Below are 22,131 nucleotides of genomic sequence, written 5' to 3'. Positions count from 1 at the left end.
AAAGACATGTAGTCGTAGTTCCCTAAACCTTGCTTCAAGGTCATATCAGTATCAATATCAAGGTGACATCAACATGTTTATACATAATTCAGCTTTCCCAGTTTATATTTACTGATGACTAACCATCTATAATGAAAAGAGCTTCTGAGTTATCAAGAAGACAGGATTCGGTACACAGGAAGTTCACTCTGGAGCTCATTGAGGAAGGTGAGGAGAACTTCTGATCCCCCAGAACTTCTTTTGAGGCAGCACCTGAGTTGGACCCCAAGCCCTTCAAGGAAGAACTGGGAGTATCCACTCCAGTCTTCCTGTGATCAGCTCCTATAAGCCCTTGGAGTGACACAATTCATGGCACCTGGTCTTTGTGACCGTAGTGTTCATGAGTGTCCAGCCATCTGTCACTGGGGTGCTGTTCGATGTTCAACTAGCTATTTCACACCCTAAGACAGTCCACACACGGTAGTGCACATTGGAGTGGCAGATGAGAACCAACATCACGAGGGGTTCCGAGCCACAACACACAAATGCACACAGCGCGCTAGCTTTCGTTTTGCCTCAGCAAAGGGGGAACAGTCAGGCTGGGTGTTGACGGACAGGTAACGGAGAGCTAATAGAAGCTGAGGGCACAGCATATGCAAAGGACTAGGGGCACATAGTGTCACTACAAAAAGCCCAGCTCCAAACAGGTTCTCAGCTGTGGCAGCCCTGGGAGAGGGAGAGAAGGTCCCCACCACCCTTCTAATGTGGATAGACAGAAGGTCAGGGATGTGTTTCAACTAGGAAACCAACTGTCCTGGTTTGCCCAGGACACAGGAACCAGGACAGTCCAGAAGGATCAGCATCTTTCTGAGCCAATGGCCAGCCCAGCTAACTATGGAAACCAGAGTCCAAGGGCTGATGGGAGGTCAGGTCCCACACATTATCTGGACACAGGCAGAGGGAGCCCAGGTCCTTTTGGGACAATAGGTCCTCTTCATTTGAAGGGACTTTCCCAAGGCTAAGCAAGAACCCTTCAGAAATTCCCTGGGGGCAAATGCCTGGAGTTAACTCCTATCCCAGCAGTAAAGATGGGAGAACAAGATGGCCTTTGTCATTTTTGTACCAGCCCCCTGATGACTCCCTGCAATGTGTAGGAAACCACGGGCTGGGAGCGACAGGGGCATTTCTGCTCTATGTCCCCTCATACAGGTCTTTTGCACTCTAGCTTCCACTGGTCCCCACCTCTCTGCTGCTTCAGCCAGTGTAGACCCATCACCCTTACCCACATTCATTCCATTGTCCCCACTACCCATCCTTGGCTTAGGTTTTTCTTTGCCAAAGTAACTAGTAATAAGAAACAAGATTGGCTCAATGCATGGTGCAACAAATATTTTCATTCAGAGGAGGTTCTAATCATGTCTGGTTGTTTTGTTAAGGAGGTGGATCCCCCGGCACTGGAGGAGATAATGCTAAGTGAAATAAGTCAAGCAGAGAAAGACAACTATCATATGATTTCTCTCATCTATGGAACATAAGAACTAGGAAGATCGGTAGGGGAAGAAAGGGATAAAGAAAGGGGGGGTAATCAGAAGGGGGAATGAAACATGAGAGACTATGGACTCTGAGAAACAAACTGAGGGCCTCAGAGGGGAGGGGGGTGGGGGAATGGGATAGGCTGGTGATGGGTAGTAAGGAGGGCACGTATTGCATGGTGCACTGGGTGTTATACACAACTAATGAATCATCAAGCCTTACATCGGAAACCAGGGATGTACTGTATGGTGACTAACATAATATAATAAAAAATCATTAAAAAATAATAAAAAAAAAAAAAGGAGGTGGATCCCCATTCACCTGTCTCCCCATGTGATGGAAGTAACTCACAATGCAAAACACTATGGCTCCCTGAATCATGGCTCATTTCCATCCTAGCCCTGGCCAGATTTTTCCTTCTCCCCCTCCTCGTTGCCATCTCTGCCCTGGTCTTGAGAAGGAGACCTGCCATCAGGCAGGACTCACAAGGAGCTGGTTCTAAGAACAGGCCAGTCTCTCAGCTGCATTTCTATAAGCCATTAATTTCCCTGGGGCTGGTTGCTATAGAAAGGGCCCAAATCTAGAAGGTGAGCAGGAAGGAGGACAGGGAGAAGAGAAAGATTAAGGAGCACTGACCTGGACCTCATGCTTTCCTAAATTTCTCCAAAGTTGAGCAGCATTGAGCAGTTTGAAAGGAAAACATCTTGTCTCCTGGCCACTCACCTAACCCAGCACCCTGCAGCTGGGGAGGGGAGGAGAGAGGGGCATTCTCCCCTCTACAGAGTACAATCTGGGAAAGGGAAAGAGGGCAGCCCTTTCCCGATACAGCCGATCATCCAGGCCTCACTCCCGCAGTGTTTATTCTTCTTTCTGACCCCACAGAGAAAAAAAAAAATCAATTTTAAAATACCAATTAAAAATCCCTTCTCCCAGTGCGTATTTGGTTACAGTAGTCTACATCATGCTCCCCTCCTTACAGATGTGTAATTGCCCTGAAAGCAGAGTTGTCCAGAAGTGAAATATTAAATAATTCAAACCTAAAATGTTCCAGAGGTAGAGCAAAGAGAGCTGGGTACATGTAAGTAACGTGCTCTGTAGAACCAGGAAACATACACACACACTCACACAGCATGTGCAGTGCACTTTTGTGACTGCTAAAACTATAACATCTGGAATGCCATTCTGGAAAACTTCCAGATGTTTTCCATGAGGAACACTTTGTAAAAATTGTTAGCCTTCTAGGCATTTGTGAATTTTGTAAGGAGAGTACACTCCCAGGCCCACATAGGAGCAAATATGGGATTATAAAGTGCTAAATGCTTTTCACAACTGTATAAGCAATAATGCGCTTTGGGTAAATATTCAGGGAAAATTATTTTTACAGACTAAGCGAATGGATAGGTTCCAATCTGCAATTAGATTTGTATTTCAGAGAAATCAAGGAATGCAGGACAGCTCGTCTTAGGGCGGCCTGCCTGGGAGCCAAAGCTCCTAACCTGGGCAACATCACACATCCTGGTCATTAATTTCCTCGTTTGTAGTCATTCCAACACTGGAAGAGGCTAACGTAGTTTCATAGCTTGTTATATTTATCTTCCTTCCCGAGGATTTTTATATTGCATTTTATAAATCCGGCTTCAATTTATGTTTAAGCCCCATAATCATTAGCTTAATGTTAGAAAGAAAGAAAGAAAGAAAGAAAGAAAGAAAGAAAAGAGAAAAGAAAAGAAAAGAAAAGAAAAGAAAAGAAAAGAAAGAGAACGAACTTGGGAAGAAAAAAAACAACAACAGCAATGCTTGGGAAGCCCTTGGAAGAACTGTTAGTTTTTAAAATGCATAATATATAAACATCTTAAAGGAATACCCAGAGTCTCTTTTGAAATCAGAAATTATGTGAAGCAAGGAAAGAATCATAAAAGCTTATTGATTTCCCAAACCCACTGAGTAAAAGTATTTTTAAAGCATGATTCACATAAGGGATACATTTGACACATCAAGAGAAACTGGAAACCAGGCTCATGCAGCCACATCAGATACTGCTCTGAGCCGAGTTTGTTTACCATTACAAAGTGAAAAGAAATTTGCTTTTCCTCCCCTGCTCCCTTTCCCTTAAAGAATGGCGATTTTTATTGATTTTGTCCCTCTTTATAAAAAAAAAGTCAACCTTAAAATGTCCACGATAAACGAATCGAAAGCCCTGGCATTTTTGTTCCACACACTGCTGCTGTCCTCCCTATGTGCGGCTTGGCCCCAAACCCAGAGAGGGCCAGAGTTCCTGAGGCCCTTTCGTTTTGAGGGTCTAAGGCTTTCTACTTCCTCAGAAGAATCCTTCAACTGGGATCTGCAAGACACTCCCAGGAAAGATCTGGAAAGGCAGAGCCTTCCTGGTAAATAGGTGAGGCGTCTGACCTGGAAGCCGTGCTGGCCCCAGAGGAGACGAGACCAGCAGGCTGTCCGAAGGGCTGTAGGAACCTTAGTGGGGGATGGTGGGCTTCCTCCTGCCTCTCACTTCCTGTCTCCTTCATCTGAACCCGCCATCCTCACCGTCATGGCATTTCCACCACCAGGGCTCTTCTGGGGTAAAAGTAAGTCAACAGTAAAATGGCAGCCCAGCAATGCGGAAGAAAGTATGAGCATCTTCCACTTTTTTTTATTCCCTAGAGTCCTGGTGAGTCAGCGCTGGGATCTCAGGGTCTCACTGGGACACCTACATTTCTTTGACTGTTGAGACTCAAAGGAGAATGAGACAGGCTGTCACATCTGGCTGTGGCACTCCCAGCGTGCCAGGGACAGACATGTCCTCAGGTGCTTGGTTTTGAGACACCATGCTTAGCCCAGGTCACCCTAAGCTCTTGGTTGCTAATACATGAAAAGCACAGAAAGCTAAGGATATCCCAAGTCTACGCCAAGGCTGCTTCAAAGACAAAGGAAAAGAAATAAGAAATGGGAAAATGCCCAACGAATCAGAAAATATCACAAGGTCAACCCACCTGGTATAAATCAGTGTGCACAGTTCCAGAGGGTCGCATAGAAACCTCACGCTCAGGTGTAATTTGCCCATCCCGAAGTATTTTTCCTAGTAGTGCCAAATGCCATAATGCTCTCTGTCAGTGATTTGAAATTATTCTATAAGCTACATATCGGGTACACTATTGTTAATGAAATGCACACAAGATGATGAACAACTTCCTTTTCCTGCTGGAGCCCCAGCTGCAACGAGTGCCTGGATCCTTCGTGCTGTAAATCAGCCCTTTGTACTCCAGGAGGATTCAATGAGCTGCAGGTGTGGGCTTGTGGAAGGCCGCCTGGGATTAGGTAGCAGCATTTGATATGAGATCCCAAACAGCACTGGCAATCTACACGCCACATGCGGCCACAGGCTTTGGAGAAAGCAAAGGAAAAACGCTGATGAAATGTGGCACGGGACCATGGAATGCAATGTCAAACTTTCACATCTGCAGGAAAAGAAAGAGAGTTCCTAATTTTACAGTGATGATGTCATTGAGAATTCATGACAGTGGAAATGATGGGCCAAGGTTTGCAAACTTAACCACTTAGGAGGTTTGTTAACTGAGGGGAGAGCTTTTCAAGGGACAGTGCAGGTTTGAACGTCGTGCTGATTTGCCTTCCTGGCCTGAGACATCACTGGTGCGTGGAGGTGTGGGTGTATGCACGCACATATGTGTGCACACACATTTGCACATAGGCACTACAGAGAGATGGGACAGGAAAAGAAGTTTCGCTTGAAAGGTCATGCTTTGCACAGGCACATGAAGCTGATGCTTTGCACGCCAAATGTGTCCTTCGAAATATACCATCTCTGTGTGGTTCAGCATAAAACATTGCTAGCTGTCCTCAACAACAAGATATTTTTTAAAGATTGACTTCAGACACTCTAAAAACTCACCCAGCCAAGAAAAACTCTCATGATTGTTCACTTTCTCTTTACTGTTAACTACTGAGAAGCTCCTCTTTTTAAATATTTTCTTCTTCCTTGGGGCTGAAGAGACATGCAAACAAGTCTGGTTTTGTTATTAGCATGCTGATAAAATATATACTGAAGAAAACATAGCTTTACTTTTTTAAGAGTCTGTTTTTCATTAGCTTATCTTGATAGTTTAAGTTAATCATTATTTTCAACCATATATGATTTAGATATTATGTCATTAATTCATGTATAGTCCATCTGAGTAATGATTGTGGTTTTCTACTTTACAAATTCATCTACTTCACCAAGAAACCAACAGAGTCAAATTCCATGCAACATCTGGTTTCCATTGAATGTAATTGCCATTTGCAGAGTTATAATCATGTGTTATTGTAAGGACCACGGTGTCAATCACTTCCCTAATGGGGAAAATTCAATGCCTAAATACCTGGGAGAACAAGAAGCTGACTTAAACAGGTGCATTCAGACACTGGGTTTTAAGTAGAATTCTCGTCTACCCATTTAAATAAATCATTTTAAGGAGAAACAATATTCTTTCCATCCTCTGTAGCAAGGGAAAGCATAATACCCAGGGCCTCAATCTCCCGTGCTCAGTTCCAGTACTATATCACATTTAATCTTTTTTAAAATGTACAAATATGTCCAAATCGTACCGATTCCTCATGTTGCGTACACTGGTGGGAACCCCTGCAGGCCAGGCGGCAATTCTGAAGACTTTCTGGGGAAGAGGACATCTTCTGATTCTTCCTGCCTTACAGGAACTCAGTCATCTCTCTTATAATGAAAAGAGGCTAAGCTTGATGTAAAGAAAATACTAAGCTGCTCGAAACTACCAAGGTCATTATAGTCCTTTCTAGCCCAAGGGGTTTTTGTGGGGATAATCACATAAGAGGTTAAAAAATCATGAGGCACTGGATTCTCGCGTGCAATATGTAAGCACTTTATGGCAAAAAGTGAACCACATTTCCCTGACCTCAATCCCTATTGTGTTTACAAGCCAAGCCTTGTTAGAACTGGTAAACGTTTGGCCATTCATTCAGAAAACATTTCCGAAGGCAAAAATAACATGCCAGGAATTGCACTGGACATACAGGATGCAAAGATGAATAAGACAGAATCCAGAGGGCGAGAGCCCAGGTAATTACAGCATGATACATGCAGTAGAAATAGGCCCATATGTTATAGTGGCAGAAAATGGCCATTTTATCTCACCTGGTGGAAGAGGATCAGTGAGTCCAAGAAGGCTTCCTGGAGGAGGTGACCACTGAGCCAAGTCTTAAAGGATAAGTAGGAGTAGAAGTCTTTCCGTATGTTAGCTGTAAGAATATAAAGACATGTCACTTTAGTCTCTGATAATGAAATGTTTATGGAAGTAAACTTTGTGATTCAATAGAAACACTGTAAAACAGTAATTTCCAACCCCTTTCAATTCATTCAGTCACATACTTATTTACTATTCTAGTCACTGAACTTACACTCCTCAGGTATGAGAGCTTAGGACGCATGACAGAAGGAGCAATTCTCCAGAAGTAATTTCTATTATCTTTGGCATTACCATTACCATAAAACCATCTTACATTTGAGGAACACTGCAATCCACAAAAGACTTCTGAATACATTTCATTTTCTTGTTGTAATAGGGTAGGAAGTACAAATAACAGTTGAACTTCACTGCAATTCACAGATCTTAAAAGGTCATGGTGAAGAAAGGCCTAGAACGTGAGTCTAACTTCCATCCTAATACTGATTGGCTTAAAACGTGGAGCCTTGCCTCCGTGAGGAGGTAAGGAGGGAAACCATAGCAGCTCGCCCGTCAGTGATGTTCACCGTAACTGAATGGATGAACACATTTTTGGCTCTTAATTAGACACGCATATGGAGAAGACTTGTACGCAGAAACTTCAAACCAGAGTTGACATTCAGTGACATTTCTACTCTATCCTGCACTTCCGGATCATGTTGGCAACACAGTTATTCTCACACTTTTCCTTCTTTTCAAGCAAAGAGTCCAGGGGATTCCACATCCCCTGAGGCACTTCCAGACACACATCTGGTGAGAAAACCCAGAAATGCTTGAAAGGATGGCCAGATGAGGCAGGCTGCAATGAATGAGCGGTGGTAAATAAACAAGAGGATCATTAATAAGTAGCAATGTCGCGACACCTGAGTGGCTCAGTCAGTTGGACGGCTGAGTGTCTGACTCTTGGTTTCGGCTCAGGTCATGATCTCAAGGTCATGGGATCAAGCCCAGCATCGTGCTCCACGCTCAGTGGAGAGTGTGCCTGAGGATTCTCTGTCTCCCTCTGCCCCTCCCCTTCCCCTGCCCTCTCTCTCAAATAAATAAAACTTTTTAAAAAAATTAGTAGCAATGTCAATAAAATAAAATAACTTCCAAAACAGGAAGATAAGGAGAGCCAGTGTAAGTAAGGAGTACTGGATGAGGACCAGGGTGTTATCATCTACTCGGTAGGAATTGCAGCCCCCACCCCAAATGCTCGTTGCAAGAATCAACCGAAATGCCTAACACAAAGCTGGGCAAATTATAAATAGTGACCAAATGCAGGGAAGTTATCACCATCCCTGACAAATTGAGAGGTGCTTCCCTTTCCACCCGAGGCTGCCCCAGATTGGTTTATAGTAATAACACCTGTCCGGCTGAGGCCCCAGTGAAGATTGTAAGACCTGTGGAGACAGGAATCCGGTTTCTAGGTTCTCTGAAGTGCAGAGGAGGGCTGTTTCTGAGAAAACTCCTCTGTTGCTTTTTTGATTTTAGTTTTTAGCTGAGTTTCTTTGTTTGCTTAGGAGACAGAAAATGAGTGAATTCCAGGGGACGTTAAGGCTCCTTCCAAATGGAGTCCACAGCTCCAGAATGCCCAGGTGCTGGCTGTAATTCACACAGTCACACGTTGTGACATGGCAGAACACACGACATTCGGATGAAGAGTCCCCCAACATGGTACATCGTATACTGAGGCCTCTCAGAAGGCAGCTAGCAGGAGGATTTTTCAGCCTTGGGATTACCAACTGCCACGTCTATTTTGGAGTCTGGTTCAAGGAACCAGTCAGTAATCACTGGGAGAATCCATGCTCACACACACACACATGACAACAGTTGACAATGGGTAACCACGCAGATGACAGAAGGTACCTTCAAGGCACTTTGTTCCCGGAAATTCCTCACTCAGAGTACAAGAGGCAAAGTGACAGATAATGTGATACTGGTGTCACCTGCAGAAGAGAATCTCCTCCAGGATTAATTGTCAGGACAGCTGGGATCCACTCCAGGTCATGCCAATGATCAGTTCTTGGGGACTTAGGGTCAGTTTCTGGCCTTTTCTTGGCCTCAGTTTGCAGATCAATACAATGGGGGCAATATTTCTTGCTGTTATGCTTTATGGGATAATCGTAAAAATTAAATCTGAAAATTATTCGTAAACTCCAAAGTGTTCTGTTTCTATGGTCAGTATGGCATATGCCCTATAACCAAATAATTATTAGTAATTATAGATGGCTCTATATTGTATTATAAGAGCTCACATTCATTGCACACTTGCCATATGTTTGCACTATCCTAAGCTTGTCACAGGTTTTCATTCATTTCATTCTCACAACCACCATGGCAGGCACCAGTATCGTTTTGTATTAGTCAGGCTCAGATTGCTGCTTACATAAAAAGTAGCACAGCTCACAAACAGTCCAGCCAGCTTTGGACCCAGGAAACCTGGCTCCCAGCCTGCGTCCCCAGCCACTATGCTATACGGCTTCTCATACATGCAGGAATATACACACATATGCATGCATTTTTAAACTCGGTCTTGAAACAACTTCAGACTAATGGAAAAATGTTGCAAGAAGAGTACAAAAAATTTCCAAAATATTTTTCACCTAGATTCCCCAAATGTTAACACTTTAGCATATTTGCTTCATCATTCCCCCTCCCACCAAAATACATACACATATTTACATTTTTCTAAGCCCTTTGAGAGTTAAGTTACAGACATGAGGCCCCTTAATGTCTAAATACCTCTGTACATTTCCTATAAACAAGGACATTCCCTTATACAACTGCAATATAATTATTATAATCAGAAATTAACACCAGTACAGTATTATGAATCTACAGATCATATTCAGATTTGGCTAATTATCTCACTAGTATCCTTAATAACAAGATTTTGTGGTTTGGTTTTTTTTTTTTTTTTAATATATTTTTCCCCCAGATCCCATCCAAGATCACATGTTGCCTGACCTTAACATTTTTGAAGGCAACCGAGTTTGGGCTTTTCTGGTGTTTTCCCCTGATTAGATTCAGGTTATGCATTTTTGGCCAGCATACCACAGAAGTGATGATGTGTCCTTCTCGGTGCATCAGATCAGGAAGCATATGATATCTATTTGTCCCATTACTGGTGATGTGAAAACACATATATTTTAAAACCATACTCCTTGCTTACCGTGTAACACGTCTCTCCAGCTGCCCAGGGAGCTCCCTAAGGGCGGGGCGGGGCCTGATTCATGTGTTCCTCCTCCACCACACCCTGCACTGGCTACGTACTCAGTCTGAGCTCAGCAAAGTCTTGCTCTGTTTTCTCGTTTCTGACTCAGTCTCCCCGGTGATGCTTTCACGGTCACTCCCTATAATGACAGAGTCAAGGACTAGCCTACCTGTTTCATCCTTCGTTCATTCTACAGGTAGAATGCCCTCTCAATTTAGGGAGCACCTTTTCCATATCAGGCCCTGAACGAGATGCTGGGGAATGCAAGGATCAACAAAATACAGCCCTGTGGTCCTCGAGAGATGGCACTGCCCACACCACCCACCCAGCAGGCAGGTGATGACCCATTCATCCCTCCTCCACTGGTGAGACCTCTCCTCCCTCCCATCCGCCTCCACATTCAACACCTTAGTTCCCAACAATCGGGGCCCTGCTATTGTGTCATGAACCACACAGTGTCAAGTGTCAGAAGCTTCTAGTAAGTGAATGTGTCTCCTTCCTGATTGCATGTTTGGTTATTATCAACAGTTTCCCAGAAACAAGACCTTAACCGAAGGAGGGATTCTTGTGATAAGAAGGCCAGGAGGGAGGAAGATTTCTGGGCTGCAGTGCCATTCACGACACCCCATGCCTCATACCACAGTGGGTGTCCCCCACCCCATCGTTCTGGGAGTGTGAGCCCTATAAAGAACTCAGCCCCTATCCACCCCATAGGATGTAGAGGTCCCAATACAGACATCAGCCCTGTGCTCTCCCAGGAATGGTTGAATAAGGCAGAAAAGGAAGAAATGGGACTGACACAGTCTTTATACCACCCAAAATGTCTTTGGTTTGTCCCTCTGCCCTAATTAAAAATGCAGAATCAAATCACCCATTCATTTACTGAAAAGCTGGCCCTGTGGGGTGCTACCCTCAAGGTGATCCAGGGAGAATGCTAGAAAAACCTGCCTCTGCCCTTGGAGCCAGCCAGCACACGCAATGGGCGTCCAGCAAACCCGTCAACATGTCACCACTTGCCGATATGTCATAATAGCCTTTGACAAGTGCACGTGTTACCGTCCACTCAGGGCCGGTGATTAAAGAGAAAAACCAACACAAACTGCTGCTTTCAAAGAAAGTGGTCTTACTCTCTGGGGACAGGGTACATGCTGAGCCTTTGGTGGCAGTGCAGACAGACAGGAGGCCGGGGGAGATCTGGAGGTCAGGGTCTGGACCGCAGTGCCAGCTTGAGCTGGGGACCGCAGATAAATTCTTTACCGGAGAGAGCTAAATTGCCTTCCCTGCAAAACTGGAATCTTAACAAGATCTTTCTCATAATGTTCCAAGAACTACAAGAGATAATTCTCTAAGTCGTCTAGCTGTGCTACCAGGCCAATAATAAATCCTCAAGGACTGACAGCATCATCGTGATGCCTTAGGCTTTCTGGAACTGGGGGCTCAGGACAATGTGTCTCTACCCCCACCTCCACATGGGCCCCGAATTTCTCTACAACAGGGCAGCAAGGGACAGTCATCTGTGAAACTCTACTGATGTTGTGTTTCTACAGAAGTCTATGAAAATCTGAATATCTACATAAATTCTGTATATCTATAGAATATTCTAGATATCTATAGACTTTTGAAAATTTCTATATCGAATATGGGAGAGGGGGCAATGCTCCCTGATCTCAAAGGTCCCAAAGGAATCCTACTGAAGAACCCCCTTTACAAGGTGCTACAAATATACAGAAGATAAGTACCTAAGATTTTGCCAGAATTTGTGGGCCCTTTACTGCAAAAGGAAAATCTCCCTGATTGCCTCTGTATTTGAATTTTGGAAATGGAGGTAAGTTTGTCACTTGGGCACGTTAGGCATTTGGCACTTTCTAAAAAATTTGTATCTTGCCTCTTTTTCACTTGTTTCTAGGTAACTCTACTTTCCATCATCAGCGTATTATTTGACTTCTGACGTTTCTCCACATGCTTTTAATTCTATCTAAACATTTACTTACTGAGTTTTCTCTTTTTCCTGTGATCACTCAGGTTTTCAGTTTTACTTTTTATGCTGTTGTTTCTCTAAATCTCTTCATATTTGTTTACTTCTCTTTTTGTTTTGCCAAAATTTCTTAACTTTTCAGTTAGTACCTTTAACTCTTTAAACTAGTTTTGTCTCTTCTCTTTTTGTAATAATTTTTAAGTATTCCAACATTATGTATCTTATCGTTCTAAATGTTAAGTCTGTCTTCCTTCTATTCACTTGATTCTTTAAACCTTTCATTTCCAAAATTTCTGGTTTTTATCATTTGCCCTGTGGTTTTATCGCCCTTAAACGTTTTAATGTTCGCATTGCCCAAGAGTGTCAGGCAGAAATCTTCACCTTGTCGGAGGGGTCACAGTCATCAAGCAACACAGTCCAGAGTGATTCAGTACCTTCATCCCATCTGTTCCTCCCCAGCTGTCCCTCTGGAGCCCCTTAATTGGACTCCCAGCAATTTTTAAGTTACTCCTAAAAAGTCATAATCTAAGTAATGTGTGAAATCCTCGAGTTTAAATTCCTTCCTCAGGACAATAGTGAATCTGCTCGTGCATTCATCACACACAGCTCATTCCTCTCATGTTAGAGGAAGGTCATGGCCTAGCCTGGGGTCACCCATAGGCAACCCTGGGAAATCCAGCAAGCCAGGTGAGCAGGGAGCTTCCCACCAGGCAGGAGGCATGAGAGGCAGGTAGTTCCCGAATCCTTCTTGTCCTTGCCACCAGACCAAATGCACCATCAGAGGGCTCTGGCTGCTCTGGAAAGTTCTGGCGCAGCCTGAAACCCCGGAGGAGAATACACTCGCCAGGAGGAAGGCCATTCTGGCTGACCAACTAGAGTTTACAACTTTGCCTCCAACTCAAAATAGAAACGTCAACCCCAGTATGGAGCAACATTGGGCAGGACGGGATACGCCTTCATCCACATGATCAATCTTAGTAGCCAATGCAACTCAAAGAATTATTTTAATCTGAACAATTCTTTAAGGTTTTCAATACCCTCCCACATTTCCTATTTCATAGAATCTTCGTATGGGAGGAATGAGCTCACACGATCAATTAACAGACCCGAAGACTCATGGTAAGTGGCAGATTCAGGACTAGAAGCCAGGTGTCCTGCCTCTTTCCCAGCCTCCTTCTCCTGTGTCACAATGCCTCTCACTGTCACCCAGGAAGAACCTCCACCCCAACAGAGGAATGTGTCTGCCGGCACAGCATCATCTCAAGGGCCACAGCCCACCCGGTGACTGGGTCCTGAAATCATGTTGTTGTTGTTTTTTTAAGATTTTTATTTATTTATTTGACAGAGATAGAGACAGCCAGCGAGAGAGGGAACACAAGCAGGGGGAGTGGGAGAGGAAGAAGCAGGCTCATAGCAGAGGAGCCTGATGTGGGGTTCGATCCCATAACGCCGGGATCACGCCCTGAGCCGAAGGCAGACGCTTAACCGCTGTGCCACCCAGGCACCCTCTGAAATCATGTTCCATCTTAAGGAGAGATCAGGGGACATTCTCAAGGGCAACTGACTAATAGATTCGTTCTAGAGAGTACAGTTGACAAGGGCTAAGACAAAGGAGAAGAAGGGAACTGAACCCTGGTGTGATCTGGAGCTATACTGCAGAGAAGCAAGCCTGGGAATATGGAAGCCAAACAGTGCCCCTCCGCCCACCAGAAGCCTCCCCACCAAGTTCTCCCCGTCAGAACCTGACTCCGGTTGCTCATAACGCTCCATCATGAGCCACAGCCTTTATATTTCAGTGGACTTCATTATCCAAACTTGGACTTTATACAATATATCTGTGTCCGGTATCTGGGACAAAGCTTTGCCTCAGGGCGCCAGGTCACTGAACACATACAACATTGACTGAAACATTTTGTGGAACAAACAAATTAACTTCCTGAATGAAAAATACAACCTTGCCTATTACCGAAGCGTAAATCCCAAATGTAAGATTTATCTCTAATAGTCTATCAGGAAAAAAATCTGAACTCAATACCCCTTTGCCTATTGAATAACACTAATCCTGGGCAATCCCTCTTCGGTAACCCTGCTTGTCTGCAGTCTGACTCAAGCTTGTTAAAACTCACCCATTTTTCTTCTATGAAAGATGTAATCAGTAGTAAGGAAACTAAAACTTCAGGGATCCTGCTGATCAATCTGCATTCCACAAATGAAAACACTCCCCAATTGGTAATTAGTTTTCAATGATGAAGTAATTAAATATTTCACTCCCAATTCCCTCCGCTCTGCATCTGGGGCTTCGTGAATGTTGCACTTTCCAAGCCCCTGTGTGCAATCTTGTTTTATTTATGGCAGAGCCTTTATAAGCTTTCTGAAACTCTATCGAAACCAAACAAAGGCAAGGGGAAACCTGACAAAGAAGTGTTGAACTTGATTATTACAGGCAGTCAGGCCAGGTACAGCAGAGGCAGACACCTGATCTGCACTTGGCCCAGCGTTATCAAGAAAACATGATTACACAGTGCAGGATAGCTGCAGGAGTTCAAGATAGAAAAGTGGAAGCCAAATGTTTTCTTATTTCACCTTGATGAGGAGCTCTGGGGACTGAGAGATGAGCCTGAGTTTTCCAAACAGATGTCTGTCTCGATTTCATCCCACCCTCCTGGCCCTCCTCCTGGTCTTCTGTTCCTGAAATGCAGCTTTCAGAGCTAATGCAGGAGTGAAAAATGCCAATGCCCTATCAGTCCAGAAATGCACTTTTAGTTACCTGACCAAGGTGGAGTAAGACATGTCACTAAAATCCATTTTTTTAAAGATTATTTGTTTCTTTGAGATGGAGAAGGGAGAGAGCCAGGGGGAGAGGCAGAGGGAGAAAGGATCTCAAGCAGACTCCCCACTGAGCACGGAGCCTGACATGGGGCTCCATCCCACGACCTAAGCCGAAACCAAGAGTCAGACGCCTAACCAACTGCACCACCCAGGTGCCCCTAAAAGTTTCTTAAAATTTAACATTTGATCAAATAACTGGCTATTGTCAATATGCATGTCAGATGTTGAAATTAAAAGTTTTTAATTTCTTCAATGAAGAAATGTTGAATCTTTCTCTTCATATGCATGGTCAGCTGTCAAATGGTTATTTTAAGGAGTCACGAGAGGATCTGGAATGAAGAGTGCTCCCTGACAGTGTGCTCCCTCTCAATCCTCAAGCCTCGAGGGCCAGAACACTGGTGGTATGAAATCCCTAGTACTGTCTCAAAGTCACACTCCACCCACTTATCTCTGGAAAATTGCCATTAGCAACAGGTAACCATGTGCGTTTTCAAGGTACCCATCATGATTTAAACACTTCAAGTTTTATCATTTTCAACAGCCGCCACAACTTCCTGCCCCTAAATATTCTCAGCTCAGCAAGGTGGGGGGAAGAAAGAACAGCCCCAATTGACGACACGTTCTTTCAGAAGGTCAGGGATAATTTAAGTAATGTGCTTTGTCCCAGGGGAGATTCTAAAAAGGTATAGAACAAATGAGAACGGGTGAAATAGCAGCCCATCTCCATAAAGAAAAAGATGGAATTTAAAGCCAGCAGCAAAGACTTAGTGGAAAGAATCCTAGACTAGGTATCAGAAAGCCTAGATTTTAACCCTGGATCTAGCACCCAATAGCCATATACCTTGACAGCTTCCAGATGACTGGTTTTATGTTCCCTTAAAGCTTTATGTGGCTTTAACAACAGAACTTTATGTCTCACAGTTCTAGAGACTGGCAAGTCCAACATCAAGGTCCCAGCAGATCCGATGTATGGTGAGGTCCCACTTCCTGGTTTGCAGATGGCAATCTCCTTGTGTCCTCACGTGGCGGCGAGCAGAGACAGAAAGCAAGCTCTCCTGTGTCTTTTTATAAGGGCACTAATCCCACTCATGAGGGCTCCACCCTCATGATCTACTCACCTCCCAAAGGCCCCACCTCCTAACACCATCACATTAGGGGTTAAGATTTCAATATATGAATTTGGGGGGAGGGACACAAACATTCAATCCATAGCACTGGGGTAGCATTGGTGCACTTTAGCTGGATTGGTGAGTTTGGGGTGGGGAAAAAAAATCACGGCAAGTGGATGGGAGAGCATGGGCTTCCCACGCCTGCAGGAGGTGCCAGCAACCAATCTGTGAAGGTTCTCTCTCTTACTCCCCAGCCACTGAACATGTACTGAGCCCCCACTGTCTTTGCTTTGACAACATAGGGATAAGTGGGATATCTCATAGTTACAAATGACCCCATTGACATTCCAAATGTAACAAATTCCGAATGTAACTGTGTTCCCCAAGATGGCGGTTGCTACACTGGTAGGGTAGTAGTAGCTCCTTCCTCTGACCTTTCTACTGAATGACCTCAATTAACTTAATAGTGCCTCAGTCAGGAGCTGTTATCAGTGAAGTTGTTTTATGTACATGGGCAAAAACACTAACTTCCCGTTAATTTGTCATAATTTTGTCTACTAACATAGAAGATGATGATGATGGTGATGATCTGATCTTAAAATTATTTAAAATTAAAAATTAAAAATTATTTAATAGAACATGATAGATAGATAGACAGAAATGACCCAAGTCCGATTCCTGGTAGGACTTCACAATAAATTATCATATGTTTTTAGATTTTAAAAATAATATTTCTAAAACCAAATAATATTGAACATAATATTATTAAATCAATTTGTTAATATTATTCATTAATTCATTATATACATTTATGCCTTCTAGATATTAGTTTTTCAAGATTTTTCTTACATATGAGTGTACTATGTATATTTCAAAATCATTTTGGAATTTCAATTGTTTAATTAAATACGATATTTAAATATTTTTATTTTGCTACCCTATGCTTAATTTTAAGTGTTGTGCAACTTAAATGCAGATAATTTCCTGAAACTCTAAAATCTTATGGTATCCTTAATTACTTGATCTATAGATTTATTCAGGTTTACAGGTATTTGTTTTCTTACCATAAAGGACCACTGTCTGATTTAAGCTAGAAAATTAGAAGATTCATACAAGATAAGCAGAGTAGTCTAAATATGCCACCAGTTTGGCAATGTAATGAGGAATATCTCAAATTGGATTCGTCTGTCCACCAAATTCTTCAGCCTAACTGTCTTCTTTGCTAAGAACACGTATTAAATGGAGCAATGATGTCAACAAAAAGTTATGACAGGCATCACTCCAAAGTATCTCTCTTATGTAGAAAAAGATTTGAACAGGCTCATGCTCCTGCACGTTCAAAATAATAAAGATCGAAATTCTTTCATGTGGGTGGTCATAGGAGCTCAGCTCAGCTTAAGACTTTAGTTATGAGGTCAGTTAATAGGTGCAGGCACAATGCCTTACAAAATTGCAGAACTGGCCATTTTACACTAGTCTGAAAGATTATCAACAGTCTGGGGGCAAAAAGAGCAAAGAAACAGCAAAGGTTCTGCTTTTGAACAGCACTGTTAGTAGACAGTCAACGATATGTCAAGTGACTCACATACTAATCTAAGAGATGATTAAATTTTAAAATGCTTTCATTCTACCTTCATGAATCTGTAAATATTAGTGACGATGCTCAATTAATAACATTTGTTAGTATTACCGAGAAAGAAATAGTTGGGAAAATACCACTTGTTCTGGAAAAAAAGTACCAAAGTAAACTACTGGAAGCACAATAAATATTTAGAAAGTGATAAAAGCCCACACGTGGCACATTTGGAACAGGTATGATACTGAAGGAATGCAGTGACCGTCTGTGACCTGAGGAGAGCTGCGGCGATGAGAGGAAACTGGGACAACAGGACCTGTGTCTTCCTCACCATCATGGGGTTCAGCTAACGCTTTGCTCACAGAGAATTAATTCTCTTACCTAAACATGTGAATTTCACATTAAGCCTATCAAGATGGCAGTTCTAATTAAAACCATGCACCACAGTTACTATGAAGAAATTGGATCAGAATACAATTCTGTCTTGTTTTACAAAAAAATATCTTACATACCTAAAGGAAGAATTTTAAAGAATTCATGAGCTAATAAAGGAAGACCTGAAAAAATGGGGGGGGGGCGAGTGGAAGGGGGTGAAAGAGAGAAATAAGTTCCACTTTGTAGATTTGCATAAGGGTAACTATTAGCTTCAGGAAATGGCTTAATTAACTGACACTTGACTCCACTTAATCTAAAATCGCTAAGTCCCCACAAAAATTCGCCAGAGTGCACTCACAAGGTTTATGCAAAAGGTCAAGGCAAAAATTCAACTTTGGGAAAGCAAAGTTAAAAATGCTTCACTGATAACATATAAGTAATAGTTTAGTTTGAATACAAAAGACTAAAAATCACAAAGATGAGTAGAGCAACATTTGTGAAAAACCATCATTTTGAAATAATTTACATGAAAAATTCAATGGGATTTGAAGTCCAATTACATTAGCATAAGAAATTTCAACAGTGTATCTACCACTGAAACAAAGAAAGAGAAACAGGTTAGATGCAAAGAATGGATCATACCCTTGATGTGTTAATTTAATCTTTAAAGAGGCTGAATCACCTGTATTCCAGTTAAGGGAAAGAAAGTGTTTCTATCCACTGGGGAACAATACACTAACATGTAAGCTCTTCTGCCGTTTGCCATAACACCAAGCAAGCATGATTGCTTTGAAAATTTGTGTGAATACCATTTATCTTAAATGGTAACTATCTTTATCTTAACTAATGGTGACTACCATTATCTTAAATGGTAACTATCAAGGTTTTCAAGAGATCAGCATTAAAAATACTGATGAGGATTTGTATGCAGCCATGTCAAGCATAAAAAATATTTTTAAAAAGTTATGTTCAAAGAAGTTAAAAATAGGGGCACCTGGGTGTCTCAGTTGGTTAAGCATCTGCCTTCAGCTCAGGTCATGATCCCTGGGTCCTGGGATCAAGCCCCACATCCCTGCTGAACAGGGAGCCCACTTCTCCCTCTCCCTCTGCCACACACACACTCTCTCTCAAATAAATAAATAAAATCTTTAAAACAAAAAAAGAAGAAATTAAAAATAATAAAATATATTTCTTATGTTTTCCCTTACGATTTATATGTTAATATTCTTGCCATACTTAAGGTAATATAGTGTGATAAATGTTTTCTCCAAACCCCGCTAGATGCCTCCAATTCCTGAGTTATTCTGTACACATATTTTCATTTCCTGAGCATTCCACATTGTGATGGTCAATTTTATGTGTCAACTCCATTGTGCCAGGGCGTATTCAGATTTAAACAATATTTCTGGGAGTGTCTGTGAGGATGTTTTCCGGATGAGATTAGCATTGGAATCAGTGGCTGCAGTAAAGCAGGTTGCCTTTTCCAATGTGGGTAGGCACTGTCCAATCCCTTGCAGCCTTGAACAGAACAAAAGCAGGACAGCTGATGATCTGTGCTAAATGCTAACAAAGCCAAACTTGAAGGAACACCTGAACACTCACTACATTTAGAAGGATAGATGCTGTGAGTTCAAATCCTTGCTTCACCCCATATTAGCTATGTGATCTTGAACAAGTTCCTCTGCCTGTCTGTGGCTCTCTTTCCTCATTTGTAAAACGTGGATAAAAATTATCCCTACCTTGTATGGTTGTTAGGGGAGTTAAATAATGTCTGTTACACACAAGTACTTGGAGATGATTAAAAAGTTATTGGGTCATGAATTAACAAAAGGCGAAGATCTCAACCATCTAGTACAGGAACTAATCTCCTAACAACCATACCCCAGGTCCACAGCACTTGTCTTCCTCGACACACGCAACGCTGGGAGGACTTAGGACTTCAGCCAGGAAAGCTGTCAGGCTAGAGGGAGGCCCTGAGGAACACGACAGTCTCATGGCTGTTTATGACTGCATGTCACCCTAGGACTTGAAATCCTAGGAAAAGGGTGATCTGGGACTCAGTGGTCCACCCCAAAGCACCCCACAGAACTGACAGAGCAGAGAAGAAAGCGGTGTCACACAGGATCAGGCCTGGAGAGAATAACTCCCTTTATTCCCCAACACAATGAATTTCTAATATGATGGACAGATTAATATTATTAACTTTGGCAAATCCACAGCCCTCTGACCCCTTGAGGGTAGGGAAGGGACTTGTTGATTTGGAGAGTCTCCAAAAATAATTTCACGTGAGAAATCTCTCTCTCGGATGGTCCCTACAGAGGAAGCCTGCTGAATTAGAAACCGTAATCTGAAGGGATCGTGTAACGGCAGATGCTCTTGTTGGCTGAAGGGTCAGCACGCCACGTCCAACATGGGGACTTGTTCAGGGGGGCAGAGCGTGCGGTAACAAAATTTTGTCACGGAGGGAGACCACGTCTTGAGGAGGAAGAGCGAAGCAGCTACGGGCCACGCCAGCCTGGATGAGAAGCAAGGGCTTCAGCGGCGAACAAGTTCACCCGCACAACCTGTGAGGACGGGCGTTGTGTGCAGACCTTCCGCGCGCCTTGAAAAGCAGAAGCTTCCAGGGAAACGAGCAGGAGTTCTGAGTTCTGTGCGATAAGATTTCAGAGTTTCCTCTAAACCACACATGGAGACCAGAGGACCGACCCGAACTTGCTCCCTGAGAAAACGCAGGGCTTCAACGCAGCCAGCCAAGGCTAGAATGAGCTGTCTGTTCTCCTCGGAAGCAGCTGCTCATCCTTAACCAACTCCGAAGGGCCAGAGAGGTCAGGAAATCTTCGGAGTGAGAGATGGAAAGCGTCCAAGAGATCACCTTATTTATCCTCCTGACAGTTGATTGTTCTGCACAGGGCTCCTTGCTGCGTTTGACCTACCTCCCGGCCAAGAGCCCCCCCCCCCGAAGAGCCACATTCCCTCTGGAGACTCATGCTGTCAGGAAGCATTTCATGATTTCTGGCCTATTTTCTTCTCTTCTGACTTTCAACACTACAGGTCTAGTCTGGTGAGACCAGATGTTTGGTCGGAGGTTTGGGACCGAACCAAGGAAAAGAATGTTGGGACCCGCCATGGAGCTGTGCACATTCCAACAGCTCCCAACAACAGTGCATGTTTGGAGAAAGGAGAAATCCCAGGCGTGGGGGGGGGGGGGGGGAGGTGGCTGGGAAACCCCTCAGGGGCAAGCTTTGTGTTACCTGGTGATGGAGGTGGCTGCCAGGAGCTCCAAGAAATTTTAGAGGTCTCTGGAAGACCCCTCTGCCTGTCACCAACCCCACCTCTCTCCTAATCTCTCTCTTCCTGCTGTAATCCTACCTCCAGCAACTAACAGCCTTTACCTCACAGTGAAAGCGAAAGCTTCAAAAAGGAGACGTGGGGGCTGATATTGTCACCCAGGAGAAAACAGCCAATAGCAGCTCCCTTCCCAAACCAGTTCTTGATAGCAATGCACGTTGTAAAGTCTGGGATGAAGAGATTATGCCGGTCTTGTTTATCGCGATACAGCACACAGCAGAGCACCAAGCACATAGATCTTTAATAAATATGTGTCCAATTGGATGGAAGTGAAGCAGGAGGCATCCTACACATACAGGAGAAAGAGGCACTTCACAAATCAATGTGCAGAAAGCAAACAGCCAAATGTGTGGCTGAGATCTTTGGGGAAACCCTTTATCAATTTTATATTTTAATTGTCCTAAGTGGTCCAGTAGAAACGTGCCTTTGTTTATCATTTTGAGAAAGATGCCGACATGCAACTATCTACTGGGCACTTGCCTTTTGCATAGACCAACATGAACCCATCATCTCTAATGCAGGATAGGACCAGCCCAGGAGACAAACTACTCTGCCACTTACTAACGATATAACCTTGGGAAAGTTACTTAACTTCTCTGTGCCTTGGTTTCTTCATCTGTAAAATGGCATCACTGTACTTCCCTTATGGAGTCATTACGAGATTAAGTGCTTAGGCCCATGCTTGTCCTAAACAAATGTTAGCTCGGTGACTTCCCTGTTTCTTCTCTTTCCACATCTGTATCTCTTCTTGTGTTCTCTATTCTGGGAAACAATGTCACCATCCGCCTAGGCACCAAGCCAGTGTCATCCCGCCCCCTCCTGCTGTCTAATATCCACCCCCAACCTCCAGTCAGTCTCCAAACTTCTAAAGTCCACCTTATTTACATTTCTTGCCATTCTACTCACTGGCTCTTAGTTCAGACCCCCGAACTCCTCTTGCTAGATCACCTACTATTATCCTC

Source organism: Ursus arctos, unplaced genomic scaffold (genome assembly GCF_023065955.2).
Source record: "Ursus arctos isolate Adak ecotype North America unplaced genomic scaffold, UrsArc2.0 scaffold_8, whole genome shotgun sequence".
NCBI lineage: Eukaryota > Metazoa > Chordata > Mammalia > Carnivora > Ursidae > Ursus > Ursus arctos.
The sequence above is the reverse complement of the archived record's forward strand: the minus strand, read 5'-3'. Positions refer to the sequence as shown.